The 19,182-nt window shown below is 36.9% G+C and overlaps 1 long non-coding RNA gene across 21 annotated transcripts in view; it reads right to left on the reverse strand.

Moving 5' to 3' along the window:
* Positions 1-19,182, reverse strand: part of LOC147846451 (uncharacterized) — a 176,432-nt gene that overhangs the window by 142,142 nt on the left and 15,108 nt on the right. For 3 of the 21 annotated variants that reach the window (XR_015478806.1, XR_015478808.1, XR_015478797.1), the window contains exons 5-6: positions 2,364-2,532; positions 282-1,081 (exon numbers count right to left, since the gene is read on the reverse strand). The exons of 15 other annotated variants lie outside the window; for them this stretch is intronic. This is a non-coding gene — a long non-coding RNA (uncharacterized LOC147846451). Of the gene's footprint in view, positions 1-281; positions 1,082-1,471; positions 2,533-19,182 lie in introns of those variants that run through there. 3 more of the 21 variants (XR_015478804.1, XR_015478795.1, XR_015478805.1) reach the window with 3 other exon arrangements.

Raw genomic sequence — 19,182 nt, forward strand, 5'->3', positions numbered from 1 at the left:
ATTATTGATATCGAATGATATAAAACATTTTATTTTTTTGCAATATTGCCCAGGACTAGTACTGCCCCACCGACAGCTTTTGTCCATTTATTTCTGAGAGTGTACTATGGATGTCAATGGTTACAGGTTTTCAGCTTTATCTTTTGTGTTCAACAGAAGAAAGAAACTTATGAAGGTTTGGAACCAATTGAGGGTGAGAAAAAAATGTGTACATTTTATTTTGTGGGTAATCTATGTGTTTGAATAAATAGTTAAACCCTGTCACATTAAAAATAACCAAATTGTCCTGCTTCATTTCATGCATTTATTGGTCCAAAAAACAAAAGCATTACAAAACTGACACGCGCTGTACATTCTAACTCACAGCAGTTTAATAAACTCACAAAGAAAAAAGCAGACAAGTAAGAAAGGTAGACCTTTAGAGAGAAAAATAAATAAAATGTACTTTCTTTTGATGAGACAGGTGCTGTATTTCTGTTGTGTTTGTCGCGAAAGCAAGTTATTGCTTCATCTGTTAACTGTCATTCTGACTTTCACCTGACCGTTCCAGTTCAGAGATACTACACTGATACTGTTTTCAGGATTTCTATTTTGATTTATAAAAATGGTGCACTTGTGTGCTTCTGCTGAATGGGTCAGAGTGAAATGAAGATTAATGGTCAAGATCAGGGTTTTCTGTTTAATATTTATTTATTATTTTTATTTTTTTAAGATCAAACCCTATACACTACCTAACAAAAGTCTTGTTGTCAATCCCAGTTGTAAGAGCAACAAATAATAACTTGACTTCTAGTTGATCATTTGGAAGAGTGCAAAAGGTAGATTTTTGTCTGATGAAACATCTGTTGAACGGCATCCCAATCATCACAAACACTGCAAAAGACCTCTTGGAAGCCACTCAGACACAAGATTCTCACATCAGTATGGGGGCATGCGAGAGATCTGCAGAGTGGATGGCAACATTGACAGCCTGAGGTATCAAGACATTTATGCTGCCTGTTACATTACAAACCACAGGAGAAGGCATAATCTTCAGCAGGATAGGGCTCCTTCTCATACTTTAGCCTCCACATCAAAGTTCCTAAAAGCAAAGAAGGTCAAGGTGCTCCGTTATTGGCCAGCCCAGTCACCAGACATTAACATTATTGAACAAGTCCGGGATAAGAGAAAGGAGGAGGCATTTAAGATAAATCCAAAGAATCTTGATGAACTTTGGAAGTCCTGAAAGAACACTTTCTTTGCCATTCCAGATGACTTTAGTGATAAGTTATTCAAGTTATTGAAGAGATGTATAGATGCAGTCGTCCAAGCTCATGGGAGTCATACACAATATTAATTCTTTTTCCACTGCACCATGACTTTATATTCTATACTGTACATTATTTCTGTTAAGTGACAAGACTTTTGTCTAAGCAAAGTCAGATATTTTGGTAAAATAAGCGTAATCTAGAGGCCTTTGCCTTTCATATAAGCCACTTCTGCTACCAAATGATCAACTAGAGATCAAGTTATTATTTGTAGTTCGACTTGGGTAGTGTACAATATTCCTACATTTTTATGTATATGTGTTTGTAATGATATATAACAGTTTTATATATTTTAAAAGCAAGTTGTTAATGAAGTTAAATAGGATTTTTTTTCAGATGTGTTAAGTCTCCTTTTGTGCTCCAAAAAAAAAAAAAGACAGAGAAAGAGAGAGAGAGAGAGAGAGAGAGAGAGAGAGAGAGAGAGAGAGAGAGTACTGAATCATCAAATTAAATAATTGAGCTCCATGATTCTGAATAAACTGAAACCTTTTTTTGTGATCATGGTTCTCCAATGATTCCGACCAAACAACAAAACAAAACAAAATAAAATAAATAATAGAGGTTCTGATAAAAGTGTATTAGCTGCAACCAATTAAAAATATATTATTTTATTTAAAAAAATTCTAAATCTTAGTTTGAATGAATGCTTAATAGCTCACTCATATTTCATTATTAGATGAAACAATACTTTTGATGATTTTTTAGCACAGATTATTCACTGACAAATATATTTTGATGTCTGTTTGATATACAAGCATTTACTACAACAGTCATTTATTTGAAGTTGCTTTCAAACAGTGATTTTGTTCTTACTTGTTCTTACTATCTGTACTCCATTGCACCGATTTAATGAAGTCTGAATATCGTCAAACTTTGTTTGCTTCATTAGTTGCCTTGGTTGAGGCAAATCTCATTAGAGTTTGAAAAAACTGGATTCATAGTAGAAAGAAAATTATTTATGTTTTGCCCTCCAAGCAGCTGTTTCTAATTACTAACAGAAAAATACAAATAATTTGAAAAGCAAAACATTCAACAGTATTCCATAAGCCCCCTCACTTTTTCATCCTTTCATGGAATTTGCAGTCAGATGGCAGGTGCTGACCTGGTTCATGCCTCAGTGTCTGAGTTTCAGTAGGTAGTCAGACAAGGCTGTAGAAGCTAAATAATTTACCACAGAGGTAATAGCATGGTCACAGGCCGTCCCTGCAGAGCCGCCGCGCAATGCCTGCCAAGCACAAAACCCAAGGTCAAAATCTACAGCACAAAAGAACAGTGGAGCCAAGTTTTGTGTCTTTCCCCATTACATCCAAAGGCAAATCTCTAATTCAATGGTAAATCGCTAAAACCAATGTCGCTACAGCAATCAAATGCAAATTAGGTCCAAATGAAATATTTAGTTACTTTAATAGTCATGATTGGTTTCTGCATGAACATCTGACTTTGCATTCCCGGTTATTGCATATGTTCTCTGTGGTATCATTTCTGCAAAATCTCAAATACAAGAGAGCTCTTTAAAAAGGCATTACAGGATATTTACGGGTGTCCTTCAGTGGTTAATTGACTCCAGTGTGTTATGTAATATTGAGGAGCCGCACACAGGAGGGTTTCAGCCCTGCAGGCTTTAGTGCTGGTGAAGAGACAAAGTGCCACTGAACTTCCACTGAACCTGGGGTGAATCTCAGGTCAGACGCAGCGTCATTTTGCCCCCATTTACCAGCCAGACGCATGGGTTTGGCAAAACTACGAGCACAGCACAGACGGAGCTGCCTCTGGGTGACGTCCTGTGACAAAACAAAGCTTTGTTTTGCCATTTTCTGTTGAATTGTTGATAAATCTACCAATGTTTTATTCATTTGCTCAACCTAAATAACTGAATGCAGTTGGACAATCTAGTCCACTGAACATAGCTGATCTCAGGGGAGCCAATTAAAGAAGCAGATCGTGATGAGGCTTATCAGAGAGATTATTTGGTATTTGTTTATTGCGAATGTGAGCATGAATACATTACTGTGCACTGATTTTCTACCCTGACCTCACTGGGAAGATAAATGCCAACTTGGATGCCTTTTAATAATGCATGGGAGGTTGTTGGATTAGTTTACTTTTAGGATTCTTGGAGCTTGAATAATTAATTATATGACATTCAAAGGTGAACTAGATTGTTTAGTTTTGAATGAAACATTACAAATGTTCATTGGAAAATAATTATAATAATTCCTTACATTTATACAGCGCTTTACACATTTTTTGCAGCATCCACCTGGATGACTGGGCAACAGCTATATTGTGCTAGATCGAACACCACACACTAGCTTATTGGTGGAGAGGAGACAATTATGATATGTATATGATATCTAAAAGACAGCACTCACTGAGCGGTATAGGGTTACCTTCACTGGGGCGTTAGACAGCAGTCTAGCTTTCCCATGTCGTTTCCCATCCAGGCACTGACCAAGCACAGCCCTGCTTAGCTTTAGTGGGCGACCATGTAAGAGTTGTAGAGAGCTAGCTACACTATATCATCATCATCATCATCACCATCATCGTATATTTTCATTTAATGCCATGTCTGCAACAACGGCTTTTCATAGCAAAAACATTGAATTAAAAACACAATTAAAACCCACAAATAATTGCATACATTAATTCAATGAGACCTTAATTTATGATAAAAAAAAATTTCTTGGTGACCCTTTAAAAAATACTACAGTATATCTCCTTGAGTGAGTTCATTTCATAAAAAAAAAAAAAAAAAAAAAAAAAAACTTTCAGTAGTCATCAAAAGCAGATCAGTGGAATACAATGTGTTTTAATGGAAATTTGCTGAACACTAAGTGGGGTCTTCAACTTTAAGCAAAAACCCTGAGGTAGTCGTTTAAATTTTACAATAAGGTTTTATTTGTTAATGTTAGTGAATTTACTTAACTGCTTATTTTCCCAGCACTGGGTGAAGCAGAAGAAGCAGACACACAAACAGCTCATTTGTGTTTAAAACCACAGGCTGCAAAAACAGCTACACTAAACCCCAAAGTGGGCGGATTCTGGAGGCTATAATAAATTAATAAATCTGAAGGGTATTTTGAGCTGAAACCTTATGGACACATTCTGAAGACAACAAAGTGTTATTTTACATCTTATAAAAGAAACAAAATAGGTGCCCTTTACAACTTATTTAAAACTTATAACTTATTTAAAATTTTGTGTAACCTGACTAAAAACAAAAACTTTGTTAAGATGCATTTGCTAATGTCAAGTTGTCAAAGACATCACAAACAATGTCACCGTTGCATTTAAAATGACATAACTGAGCATTAAATGTGTTAAATTTGCAGAATTTGTGGTTCCACAAACAATTATGCATAAATCATAGTAGACAGCTATGATTAGTAGCGCACTTTGTAAAGCATAGTCAATATTAAGATATTACAGTAATTCTAAAAGAATTTACCAGAGGAAAGCAATGAAGGCTTAGTATCAAGTCTCTCCACAGCATCAATACACAGACAGAGAAATGCTTTTAAGGAGAGGCAAAACACTTTCTCCATTACAGTTCACCTTTGTGGTTCAGGAAGAGTATTTGCAGAGCATGTACAAGAATTACAAATGGAATGTCAGGAAAGAAAAAAAGCTTCAATACTTTCTTCCGGTATTGATTCACAAGACGCAGATCCAGTAATGGAAATACACTTGTACAATGTCAGAACTGTCCTAATCACTATGCGTGAATGAGGATGTTGATAAAAGATTGTTTTCATCGCATTTATAGTTCTGGAAAGACCCAGAGGACCCCTGCAGAATTACTAGCTCTCCAAACACACACACGCATGCACGCATACACACAGAGAGAGAGCAAAGATGTGTGACCAGTAATCACTAAGCACAGAATGCACTGAACCTGAAGACTATTATGTTCACCAAGGCTGCATTTATTATATTAAAGAGGTCATTTAATGCTTTTTGCACTTCCTTTAGCTCCTAATGTTGTTGCTTGAGCATGAAAAAAAGATCTGCAAAGTTGCAAAGCACAACATTTGCTCCAAAGGGAGTTATTCTCCAATATCAGCAAATACTTTCTAATCTCCCTCTATTGTAGTCCATTGTTTTCTTTCAGGAATGCTCATTTTTTAAATAAAAGCAACATATAAATAGAAACTTAAACTGAAAAAAAAACTAGCACAATTTGAATATTTTGTTAATGTCATTTGTTTACATGAAGAGGGTCAGGTTTATGATCTATTGAAAACAAGAACTTGACATCATTATTGGACTGTATGACATTGGAGCTACAGTAGAGACTGAGTAGTAGTGAAAGTAGAATATTTATAGAATATAAAGAAAGCTATATAGAATATTGATCCGTGATTTGTGTGAATCACAACTGACGATTCGGAACACATGAGGACAGCACATTTTTTTTACTGAAAGATTTATCCTAAATTTGTTCGCCTCTTGCATCATTCAAATCATATGTATGAAAGCATTTAGGTTTTCCTGTAAAATATACGATGACGGAAGTTGTGGTAGATTATTCGGGATGTGGTTTTCATTAAAGGTGTTTTCTGTCACTACTTGTTTAGCCTGCATTAACGCATTCAATGTAAGCTGCACCATTAATCATTAAAAGTTCAAGACTTCAACAACCACCAAACATAAATTTTAAATGATGGTGATTTGCATATATTTATTAATCCTTCGAATGGCTACATTCAAATCTGTTTTTGAAAAATGCAAAACTCAAGTCTTTAGTCTTTTGAGTTAGTTATGAAGTTACAAACAGTCAAAGAAACACTGGAATAACAGTTTATAGCTTAGATAAAACCACTGATGTTTATGGTAAAGATTAAAATGGCCATCATGTGCTCAAAATGAAAGTTTTAGACAGGAATTACATTATTTAACCAATAGGTGTCCATCAAAACATGTCACTGAGTAATTCTTCAAAAGTGACACCTACTGTAGCAATGAAACATTTTCTGAGGGAATGACTGAATAATTTATTGAAAATGATACTAAACATAAATATGGGAAATTAGAAATATTAGAAATATTTTAATACAAATTATAATGTTACTGTGTGTTCACACCGAAAGCAGCGAGAGTGTCAAAGTAGACGGAAATCATTCATTTTCAATGGGAGCCGGCGGCGATAAGTGGCAATAATCAATGAGGAGCATTGCGGCACATCTTCACTGTTGAGAAGAGTTGAAATCAAGTCAACTTTATGGTAATGTGCTGTGACCTGGTTCGGCAGCAACCAATCGGAATGTACTGTACAAGTCCAGCACTTGAGAGGAGTCCAGAGAACACAGCACTGTGAACTTTGGTTCCGACCACAGTTGTTTACAAGGGTTTTTATTTTGCAGTAGCCGGGTTTCCAATTATTTACAATGTTTTCTCACAGGGAAATACATTAAAAACGTTACTGGTGAGTTACTGATGTGCATTGATGTTATATATATTTTTTCGTTAAAAAGCGGGAATCTCATGCTAACTAAAACAACTTCAGAATATTCAAGACATATGGACATATTGGATAAATGGAGCACTAACTTGATCTTTCATTGTTAAATGAATTTGATAAAAAAAGCACAACATTTTCATGCTAGCCAGCAGGTTTTATGCGGTAATGTAATTTGACGTGTTGCAACGGCTCCTTTAAATACTAGTTCAATGTGAATTTTGACGCTCTCGCAGCCGGAGCAGTAAAGGCAGACAGCGTTGTTGCCAGGGCAGCCAGAGTGATCTTTGACACTTTGCCGCCTTCGGTGTGAAAGCACAGTTAGGTTTATAGATTTAGCGTCATCAACAGCAGTGATGATAACAGTCAATTTTTCAGAGTACTGAATATTTTACAATTTAATTTAATTCGGCTGATTAATTCTTCATTTAATTTTAGATAACATTACAAGTTCTAAGTTCTGTTTGTTAAAACCAAAAGTGTCTTGCAGTACTGTTTTGGTAATAAATGGAAAGCAAATCACATTTGTCTTCTCATCTTTTTGTCTAATCAAAAAAAAATGATTTGATCCGTGACTAAAAAAGACATGTGATCCAAACCATGAGATTTGTGATACGTTACACCACTAGTTGATACTATTCTTGAAATAACATGTTTGAATAGTGAGCAGTCATTAGCCCCTTTCACACAGTGATACCGGTAAATATCTGGAAAAAATCCGGAACGACCGGTAAATTCAAAAAAGAGCTGTTCACACAGGCGAAGAGGTTACGGAATTTTTCCTGAAAAGAGCATTCACATATCCATTCCAAAATACCGGAAATTCTGACATCATTAACCAGAAATGTGGTTAAAGTAAAAGTATAACTCTGCAAGGCACAGGAAATATATAGTTGTTCAGACTTGCACAACAAAAGAGTGAAGAAAAGATGGTTGGAAATATCATTCGCACAGCTTGTAATCATTCTGGAGCATATTTGTTTCAACAGTCCGAGCATTATTATTTCCCTAGCCAAAGTCCTCTACATCCTTAATATTATTGCTTCCATATGTAGTAAACACACTGTGACCTTCTGTGTGTTTTTATAATTGACATGAAAAAAGGCTTAGTTTAATACTTGTGTTACACGCTATCTGACAATCAGGTTGTTGTGCATGTTTAAACTGACAGGATTCTAAACAAATACAGATGTCTAGTTTGCTGCATGAGGAACAGAGGACAGTTGCCAGGTTTTTGCAATACAACTAGCTCAATGGGCAATTAAACTAGTCTGATAATGGTCACGATTTACAACTAGGTTTCATTTATTAATGTATTTACTAGCTTGATGTTGCAAACTGATATTTCCTTATTATATTGTTCTGCTCTCTCTCTGTATTGTCATGAGCACTTGTTGGTAGAGCAAGTAGTTTAACCATTTTCTGGTGTTTATTATTCCTAGTCATTTCTCACATAGGCAACTGAATTGGTTTTAAGTTCTAAAACAATTTATAAAACGAGTGCACTTCCACATTGAAGAATAAGGTCAATAAGAAACATTTACATTTTTTTGGAACAGTACACATGTCTGACTAAATATTTTAAGTAAATCCTTGACTTCTGCTATTTTCATTGTTTTTAAAAATACAGATTTCTTTACAACTTGAAAAGGCATCTTTGGATATCTTTCTTTTCTTTGGATATAATGTATGCACCTGTCCTGCTAAGGTCTTAAGCATGCTTGGATGTTGGTGTGTGAACAATTAGTTTTTTCAATGGTTCCTAAATCGTGAGCTGACCAGTAGATTTTGATGTGAATGGTCCTTTTCTGCTGTATTGTTGCCCTAAAAACAACCCAGGCTCATTGCGGATACGTACCCAGGGGCCTCATGTATCAACGCTGCGTACGCACAAAAACTTTGCGTACGCCAGGTTTCACGCTCAGAATCGCTCACGTTTGGATTTACTAACAATGAACTGAACGTGGGAATGTGCGCAACTTCACGGCAGCTTTCTGGCAGGCGTACGCACATTTTTTGTGCGTGTCTGTTTTATTTCCATTGGCGACTCCTAGAGGCAGTTGTGTTAAATTGCTCTCTACAAAGTGTCTGAGCCTTGCAATGGCAGCTGTATGAGACGGGTTCAGCAGGTATATAAGGTTTCCATACCATACAGTTGACCAGCTAAACATTAAAGCACAATTTGCAGCGGTCGCCTGTTTTCCCAATGTAATCTGAGCGATCTACCGCACGCACATTGCTATAAAGACACTATCTGAAGATGAATTTGCATGCGTGAATCAGAAACATTTCCATTCAATATTATTATATCTGTAAAATGTTACAACACTCCGAACAGTCTCAGTGGCGCGCTCGTAAGACACATGTGAACATGTTTTGACACGTTCGAGCATGAACTCGGCTCGAATCCAGCGTCCGATGAACTCTTTCTTCTTTTTTCCCCCCGCTACATATCAGATTTTGCCTACTATTTATCACGAGAAAGACTAGTAGGAATCATTAATAAGTTTGTGCATCATATTTTATTTGCACATTTATTGAATGGAAATGTTTCTGATTCACGCTTGCAAATTCATCTTCAGATAGTGTCTTAATAGCAATGTGCGTGCAGTAAATCGCTCAGATTACATTGGGAAAACAGGCGACCGCTGCAAATTGTGCTTTAATGTTTAGCTGGTCAACTGTATGGTATGGAAATCTTACATACCTATCTGAAGATGAATTTGCATGCGTGAATCAGAAACATTTCCATTCAATAAATGTGCAAATAAAATATGATGCTTATTGATATGAACTTATTAATGATTCCTACTTGTCTTTCTCGTGATAAATAGTTGACAAAATCTGATATGTAGCGAGGGAAAAAACAAGAAAGAGTTCATCAGATGCTGGATTCGAGCCGAGTTCATGCTCGAACGTATCAATTCCTGTTCACATGGGTCTTACGAGTAGCGCCACTGAGACTGTTAACCATCCTGCAACATTTTACAGATATAAACCACAATATTTCTTTTTTCAATGCACTCAGTGCGATGTTCAGACCCAACTGTGTTAACCGCATCAGCTAAACTCTCCCGCTCTATTTATTTCTTTTATTGTTAATTCCGGAGAACAAACTTGCAAATAACACCGCTTTTCTCCGGTCTACCTCTGAAAGCACCTCCAATTCACATTCTGTTCAAAGTTTCTCTTTTTGCTTGCTTTTGCCATTGCTTTTTCGTTGGGTTTTGCCATTAGCATAGTCATTAGCATATTCATACGGGGGAGGAGGCAGGGAGGGGTTTTGTGCTCGTGCATGTTGCGCTCAGTTTCACGTTCATTCAGATGTACAAAAGAATATGCGTGAGATTCGGCGTACGCAGTGTTTCATACATCTGAATTTTTTTCTGCGTACGCACATTTACAGCTTTGTGCGTACGCAATGTTTTAGTAAGATTTCCACGCAAGTCTTCGTACATGAGGCCCCAGGTCTACATTTCTGGGGACCGTGAAATACGTAACTGGATGTACTGTACGTCTGCACGCATTTTTTGAATTTGCAAATCCACCAGAGACCGCTGTGTACGCTTTTTGATGATCACACATTTCTCTTGCACATCCTCTTCTTGCAAAAATCCACCAGAGGGCGCAATATACACTTCTGCTGACCCTAAACCTCACGGCCGCGTGATTTCACCCCAAATTCAGCCTATTTTTTTATTTATTTTTTTTTTTTTTTGCATTTGTTTAACCTGGTTTATGGAATCTTAGCCTCTCTGGGCTGCCTGCCTGTTAGGTGAGGGATTGATTTTAACCTTTTAATTTTTGTTTTAAAATCCTTTATCAATATGGCACCGTCTTACTTATCAGACCTCCTACAGCACATGTATTTAATCCTGGTACATCACTAAGGTCTACTGATCAGTTTATTCTTTCGGTACCAAGGTCCCGGTGTAAGCGAAGTGGGGTTTTGCTGCTATCACCCCAAAACTCTGGAACAGGTTTTCAGAACAGATACGCTCCAGCTCTATCTCTTTTTAAAAAGCTTCTGAAACTCCATCTTTGTTCTTTAGCATTTGGTTTAGCATAAGGTTTGCCTTATGTTTTAATTGTTATGTATGGGATGTAGGATTTATTTTAATTAGTATTCAATTTGTTCAGCACTTTGGGCAACATTGTGTTGTAAAAAAAATGCTAGATAAATAAATTAATTAAACTAACTAAGTGTCAGCTGGTAGCGCTAATGTCCCGTTTCCACTGAGTGGTACATTACAGTACGGTACGGGTCACCTTTATCAGGCTTGCGTTTCCACTACCAAAAGGGTACCAATGGTGGGCATGGTGTACGACGTTTCAATCGACGTCTTTCTCCCTCGAGGAAATGTCAAAGTAAAGCTGTACGGTTTGTTTACATATGATATGAGAATCACTTCTCACAAAACAGATGCTTTATACAAACAAATACTTGTGTATAAATGTTCATTACTAACCTTTCTATGAACATATATGAACACATACAACCCCTTATAGTCTCAGTAACACATGTGTTACCAATTACAGAAAACTACATGTAGCATACATTTAGGCCTTATTTTTTACTTATTAAATGTAAAAAAACACGCAAGATATAGCCCACATCTCTTATCTGTATGTTTAATCTTCACCAGTACATGCGATTCCATCAATTCGAGTTCCTTGTAGTCCAAAAGGTGATGATAATAGTTAAACCGGGCAGTTTGTTCATGTTTTAGGTTTCTGAAACAATTATTTGCTTCTTTGTTTTTTCCAGCTTCTCCTTTGCTTTTTCACGCACCAGTCTCACGTTTGTTTGTTACTGAAAGGATCAGATATCAGAAGCACTTCAATAATCATGAGCATGTTAATTTCATCAGCTCAAAAATCAAGCTTGTCATTTCAAATAATGACGTGCCGTGAGCACACGTGAAAAACAGCAAAACCGTTCACACTTTAGATGGCCCATGGCTTGTTATTTTATGTATATTATTACGGTGTAATATCTCGGCTGTGTATTTATAAATTGAGCTTTCTTTGATTTTATTCTGCTAGCTTGTGCAGAGGCATATCTTTGTAAACCAATAGCATTCAGCTGTGCATCTTGCTCCGCCTTTTGGTACATCTTTTCGTTGTGCTAGGTACCCTTCCGAAAGGTTTCCCAAAAAGTGGTATGGGTCGGTTCATACCTTTTGACAGTGGAAACGGCCATAAAAGCGTAACGAACCGTACCGTAGCACTCAGTGGAAATGGGCCATTAAAGAAACAGAAGCCGTCGGCGGCCTGTAGCGTTAATTTTAAAAACGTTAGGTCTTAAGTATCTCTGGGTTCATAATTTACGCTCTCCAGAAATGTAAACAGCGGTATATATCCACAATGAGCCTGTGTTGCCTAAAAAAACGAAATAGTATAATTGTAAAAAATATTTGCATATACCATAGAAATGGTATAAGAGAAAATTGTAGCGGCTTTAAAACCTTGACTTTACCAAACCGCAGTAAACCATGAAACCGGTTATCGGCTTTTATCAGCGGTTATTGGCATATGTACTGTATAGTAAAGAGAACATTTCTTTAGACCTTGGTACACTTTTTTTGGTGTGTACTCTAGTGTGATTGCTGCATTCACACCTGCCCAAAAAACAACACAATATTAGAAAACAAACTCTAGTGTGATTTAACCAAAGTCATTAGCATGAAAGTAGTGTGGCAAGCTCAGAAGCTGAAGAAACAAAAATCAATAATGCAGGACAGGATGAAAGTTATTCCATGGTCCATCTTTCCCATAAACATTAACCATCCACTGGAGTAAGAAAAGCATTGCGTGGCTCTCCTGCACCACGAGACCCGAGGACACATAATACACTGACATGCTTTAGTAGCCCAGGTATGAGTACAGCTCATCACAATGGCCCTTCAGTGTGTCCAGCACCTCAGAGGCCGAGTTAGCAATCTGTCTTCAGCAACATCCCGACTGCTCCCTATATCGCCTATAGCACAATGGGAGCCAGCGAGGAGCTGTCGGCCGGCATATCAATCCCTCCCATCCTCTGCAGAGAAGCCCAGGCTCCATTAAGATGCAGTAAGGGACTCGGCACGGGGGTCTGCTCTGTTTGGTATTCATCTATACCTGCAGAGCTATCAATTCAGCTCTTTCAGCGCAGGGCTCAGACGTGTCATCGGGGGATGTTGTTCTCGCCTATTGGATGCCGCAGGTTGGCGAGGCCCTGATTATTGCCGCTAAAAGCATTAACTCTAATAGATTCCAGCGATAAAGGCAAGAGGGCGGTTTGATGATGATTGACTTCTTCGGTAATGAAAATCTGCCGCTGTACCGAGAGAGAAGCAGCTCAAAGGAAGAGGTTTAAGAGTTGTGGCTGATGCCTCAGAAGTAAATGAGAAGAAAGGAGAAAAGGAGGGAAAAAAAAGAAATGGAGAAAGAATGAGAGGGTATGGGATTTGGAAACACTAAGTGAGTGCGTGAATGGTGTGCAGGGATGCAATGTTTTATCAAGACACAATATGACTTTAGAATAGCTAACAGGATGTATTACTTTGGCATCACTAGAGGTTTTTGATGAGTGGATAAAAGCCATTTTTGATTAAACAACACTTACAGTGGCAGATGGGAGATCAAAAATTTTACCCAAAGGGAAAAAAAGAATTTTAAATATTTTCTGTAAATTGATTTACTCACCCTCAGGTCAGTTTCTAATTTTTTTCTTCAATGAAAAAATTAACAAACAAACATTAAAATTAACAAAAAATAAGTTAATTAAATTGTAATGAAGTTCTATGGCCACCTGGCCATCTGGAAGAAGGAGGCAGAGACTGACAAACTTTTAAATAAGTCCCCGATCATCTCACTCGTGCCACCCGCCTCACACACCCTTAAGGCTCTCGGCCCCACCTCACTCACCACATAAATCTTCACGGAAAAACCATAGCAATTGTTTAAATTATGATATTTAAGTAGCCTGTTGCTGTAGTTGCTATATAATAAAACTGAAATGTGAATACAAAAAAATGTAGCCAATTTAAAAGCAACAAGATTTTGGAAAAATAAATAAATAAATAAATGAAAAATAAATAAATAAATAAATATTAAATAGAAAAAAAAGTGTTTTTTCAGAGTACATTCTGTTTTAAAGCTCATTCATTCATTCATTTTCCTTCGGCTTAGTCCTTTATTTATCAGGAGTCACCACAACAGAATCAACGGCCAAATATTCAGCATATGTTTTACACAGCAGATGGCCTTCCAGCTGCAATCCATCACTGGAAAACACCCATACACTCTCACATTCACACACTACAGCCAATTTTATTCAATTCACTTATATCGCATGTCTTTGGACTGTGGGGGAAACTAGACCACCTAGAGGAATCCCACGCCAACACGGGGAGAACATCCAAACTCCACACAGAAAAGCCAACTGGCCCAACCAGCGACCTTCTTGCTGTGGGGTGACAGTGCTAACTACTGAGCCACCGTGCCACCATGCCACCCTATGTTTTAAAGCTTCCTTTCCAAAACAATGCCTTTAATTTGATGAAATAAAGCAAAATAAATAAAAAATAAAATATAAACAGTTCTGTTCTGTAGAGGAAAGAAGGTCTTACAGCTTTGGAATGGCATTAGGAACAGTAAATGAAAAGGTCACACTTTATTTTGATGGTCCGTTTGCTGAATTAAGTTACTTTGCATCTACACATCAACTTAATCTGATTAGATTAGGAGTAGACTGTTGGTTGAGGTTAGGGTTGGGGTTAGTGTAAGTTGACATGTCCTTGTTAAGTTTCTTAAAGTCAGTTAAATGTAGGGTTGGGTACTGAAACCCGGTGCCATGTACCTTGGGAACTGGTATGCACTGGACCGAATCAGCATATGAGTTTCGATGCTTAATTCTGGTGCCACTGGTGCTGCGATGAGAACATAAAGCAGGTCGCGCACCAGAAGCGCCGCCCGGCAATGCGCAGCGCCATGCATTTTAAATTTGCAAGTCAGGGGCTGTCCGCGGTGCCCAGCCACGACTCATGACTGTTCATATTTCTGCCGCATCACAGAGCGCCATCTGATTAGTTTCATTTTAAATAACATGCGAATGTGCATGTCTGGTGTGTGATACTATCAACTATCATGTGCGTGCCATGCCGCGGCTCTGAGCGGTGACGCGCTTAAGAAGTATAAAGGAGTGCATTAAAGGCACACATAAGTCCACGTTGTCACACCATCTCTAAATATTTTATTCTCAACAGCTTTGAGGGATACAGATGTCAGCGATGTCAGGTGTTTGTTATTATAGCTTATAGAAGGCAAAGCGTGCAATACGGCGCATACGGTGAGCAACTCACTTCATCAACACCCATGATCGCGCTCATCTCATTACGTTTAGAAATTTGTATAAAAAATCTGCTCTCCGTTAAACAGAAATTAGGGAAAAAAAATAAACAGGGGTGCTAATAATTCAGAGGGGCTAATAAATCTGACTTCACATGTAACAGCAGAGCTAATGTGAAATTACATTCATATTGCACACTTTAGTTTATATTTATGACAAGAGGATATGTAGGTAAATAAATACACCTTACATCATGAAATATTTATTGAAATATTTATACACTATATATATATATATATATATATATATATATATATATATATATATATATATATATATATATATATATATATATATATATATGTAAGGCCCCTTGCAAACTTACTGTAAAAAGGGGACAATTAAAAATGCAGAAGCAAATCATTCTGTATCTACTTTTTTACTACTTAATACTATAACAGCATGCGTCTTAATACAAGGCGTAGAATATATACTGATTATACAAATATATTCACAAGACTGTTATGAAACTTTTAACAGTCATCAGCATCTTTTGATATATATCCATGAAAGTTTGATATACACAAGAAGCAAGTTACCGCTTATGTGCGCCATTTGAAATGCAGAGTGCGGCCAGGACAGTAGATTAGGCTTTGTTCTCTGTTCTGGCTGCCATCATCAGTCTCACACATTTGTTTTTTCCCTTTACTGAAAGTCTTGATACCACCATCATCAAGTTTTTATTTTATTACTTGAACAAATAGGATTGTAATAAAAAAATATATATATAGTTGACGTCAGAATTATTAGCCCCCCTGAATTATTTTTTTCCCCAATTTCTGTTCTGTTCTGGAAAGATTGTTTCAGCACATTTCTAAGTATAATAGTTTTAAAAAGCTATTTCTAATAACTGATTTATTTTATCTTTTCCATAATGACAGTAAATAATATTTTACTAGATATTTTTCAAGTCACTTCTATACAGCTTAAAGTGACATTAAAAGGCTTAACTAGGTTAATAAGGTGAACTAGGCAGGTTAGGGTAATTAGTCAAGTTATTGTATAATGATGGTTTGCTCTGTAGATTACAAAAAAAAATAGCTTAAAGGGGCTAATAATTTTGTCCTAAAATGATTTTCAAAAAATTAATAACTGCTTTTATTCTAGCCGAAATGCAACAAATAAGACTTTCTCCAGAACAAAAAAATATTATCAGACATACTGTGAAAATTTCATTGCTCTGTTAAAAATCATTTGGGAAATATTTTAAAAAGAAAAAAAAAATATATATATATATATATATATATATATATATATATATTTTTTTTTTTTTTTTTTTTTTTGTACTCTCCCATTCACTGATAACTTTAGCTAGTGAGAAACCCAGAAATGTGAAAAGGGTCCATTAATAGCCCAAAAACTATAAGCTACTCTTTAATGAAACGATCAAACTTATTTAAACTATTAAAGCTCTACATACATGCTTGTTTACAATAATGTAGACTTATGAGAAATGCTGAACAGTCTAAATGGACAAGAGTCTGTAAACCACAACCCAATAATAGGTGACTATTCTGTACAATTATGAAAAATAATGTTCAGCACTAATGCAAATCATTGATGTTCTGTAGCTTGTCCGACGAGACAGAAAAATTACAGTTATATGAGAATGATGTGTGGGCATACTGTAATTCTAACCTGATATTGATATAGAGACACTGTGAATGTCTGAGTCTTCAGTATTGAATAATCTCCTGGGTTATTTTCATCTTTCTGATGGCCTTTTCAAAACAAGTGAACTCTAATGGCGGCATCAACTCAAAACCCAGCACTTCAGATAAAACCAATTAGATCAGAAGCAGGGACTGGCATGCAGTGTATGGTTATAAAGCTATTAATCAAACTAACTGCATTAAAAGAGGTGGCCAGCCTTGTGCAGAGTTTAACCATTAGTCTTATACACATATTGCATTCAATTCTCTGTCTGAACGCAGCCTCGCTGAGTAATCTACGGCTAAATGGAGGATGATTTAAAAGTGTCTTTCGCTTTGATCACTAAATGACACACGACCAGTCATCTCAGCTTTCCCAGACCAGAGCATCCCACTGGGCATACGCCACTGCTTGGTGTCATAGTGGATAAAGGAAGAGCTCTGTCACAATAGATACCACGTCTAGCCACTGCAAAACAGCCTAATGCTTACAAAGACAGGGATATCTTTCAAAGAGTCAACTATGGGAAGTGGATGACTGTCTGACAACACAGAATCTAAATCTTTTCTGTCAGCTGAGACCACAACAACTCAAACTCAAATGCAACTGACTTCAACCTGGCATTATGTTGTTTTCTCTAAAAGTTGCATAAAAAGTTTAACATCTCACATTTGGTCCACTTATGGTTAATTGTGATGACATGCCTGAGGAGCAAAAAAAAAAAAGCATAATTTAACTGTTAGTTGATTTGTTAGTTTCTTTGTTTTTTATATAATTTGAAATCAATTTCCTTAATTTCAAAGACAAGGCAATGTCAAACATTATCCATAATGTCCTCTGAAGCAAGCAAATATGTTTATTTTTATTCATTTTTATTTTTTTGGCAAAAATGCAATCTGTATAATTATTTTTTAATATTGAACGATCATAATATATATTTCGATGCAAGTTGTTAATGTTTACGGATTTAAGAGTACCCCTACAATGACTGAAGCCACTAAAATTAAAGGGACTATTAAATGGCATAACATATTTTCGGCCAATACATTTTTGATGGCTGATTATTTCATACATCTCTAATATTAACACACTTTTAAATTCCCAAAAGGTCACTGGTTGGAGCCTCGGCTGGGTCGGTTGGCGTTTCTGTGTGGAGTTTGCATGTACTCCCCACATTCACGTGGGTTTCCTTTGGGTGCTACAGGTTCCCCCACAGTCCAAAGACATGCGGTACAGGTGAATTGGGTAGGCAAAATTGTCCGTAGTGTATGAGTGTGAATGAGTGTGTATGGATGTTTTCCAGAAATGGGTTGCAACTGTGAGGGCATTCGCTGTGTAAAACAACAAATACCATTATGCACATTACACACACCAGTTCCTGATTCCCCCTGATTACACAGACACAGCTCGTAACTCATCATGGACTGATTACCTACTGTAGACTTTATATTTACTGTAACACCACAAAGAGTATCCTTGTCTAGTCTTTCCGTGTTTTATCAGAGCCTTGTTTTCTAGCTTTTTTGATTCTTTGCCTCCTGCACTGACCATTCACTTGTCTTTTACCATGATCTTTAATTACCTTTATGATCCTTTTTGCTACCTGTTTGACTGTTGCCTGCCAGACCATTCTCTGTTTAATAAACCGCACATGGATTCTCATCTCCATTGTCAGAATCCGTCAGTTAAAGTGGGAATTCAGCCACAACTTGGTAGTCTGAGACAAATTTGGAAAATCCTAAAAGATTCCTGAAATCCCAGGTTAAAATCTGTGATCTTCGATTGTTGGTTTCGAAATGTTCACAGACAGCCGCTTAATGGCCATTGCGATCAGATTTTTCCTCAAATGAAGTTCAAGAAAGTGTCAGGTTACTTCCTTCAGTGTGATTCAGCTGTGACGAGCATCCATCAAAGAACCAATAGGAGCGCAAAATCTAATGATCCAGTCCGCCCAACAACTTCAAACTACCACAGGGAAATCTCAATTTTTTTTTCATACTAGTTTTATTATTAAGGCACGATGTGTGCAACATTGGTGCTCAGATTGTTTACGTTTGCTTTGAGGAATCATTTCAATGCACGGAATACTGAAAGTGTCATTGATGGATGTCGTTAAACTCAGTTTGTGAGTTTTGTTTGGTGAGACAGCTGAGGTCTGACATGCTACAGTCGTTTAGGATTGTTAAAAATCACACAATGTGAGGCGGGCTTTAGATGTGTTTCCATCAAGTTGTTAAAGCAGCTGACTGTAGTATTGGTAACCTAACCAACCATAACCAAGGCAAGCATAACAGTGATTAGTCACATGGATGTACAGTAATGTTTACTACATAAGAATTTATTTGACAGATGCATTTCTATTTGCCATTATT

Source organism: Danio rerio, chromosome 2 (genome assembly GCF_052040795.2).
Source record: "Danio rerio strain M-AB ecotype USA chromosome 2, GRCz13ab, whole genome shotgun sequence".
Lineage (NCBI taxonomy): Eukaryota > Metazoa > Chordata > Actinopteri > Cypriniformes > Danionidae > Danio > Danio rerio.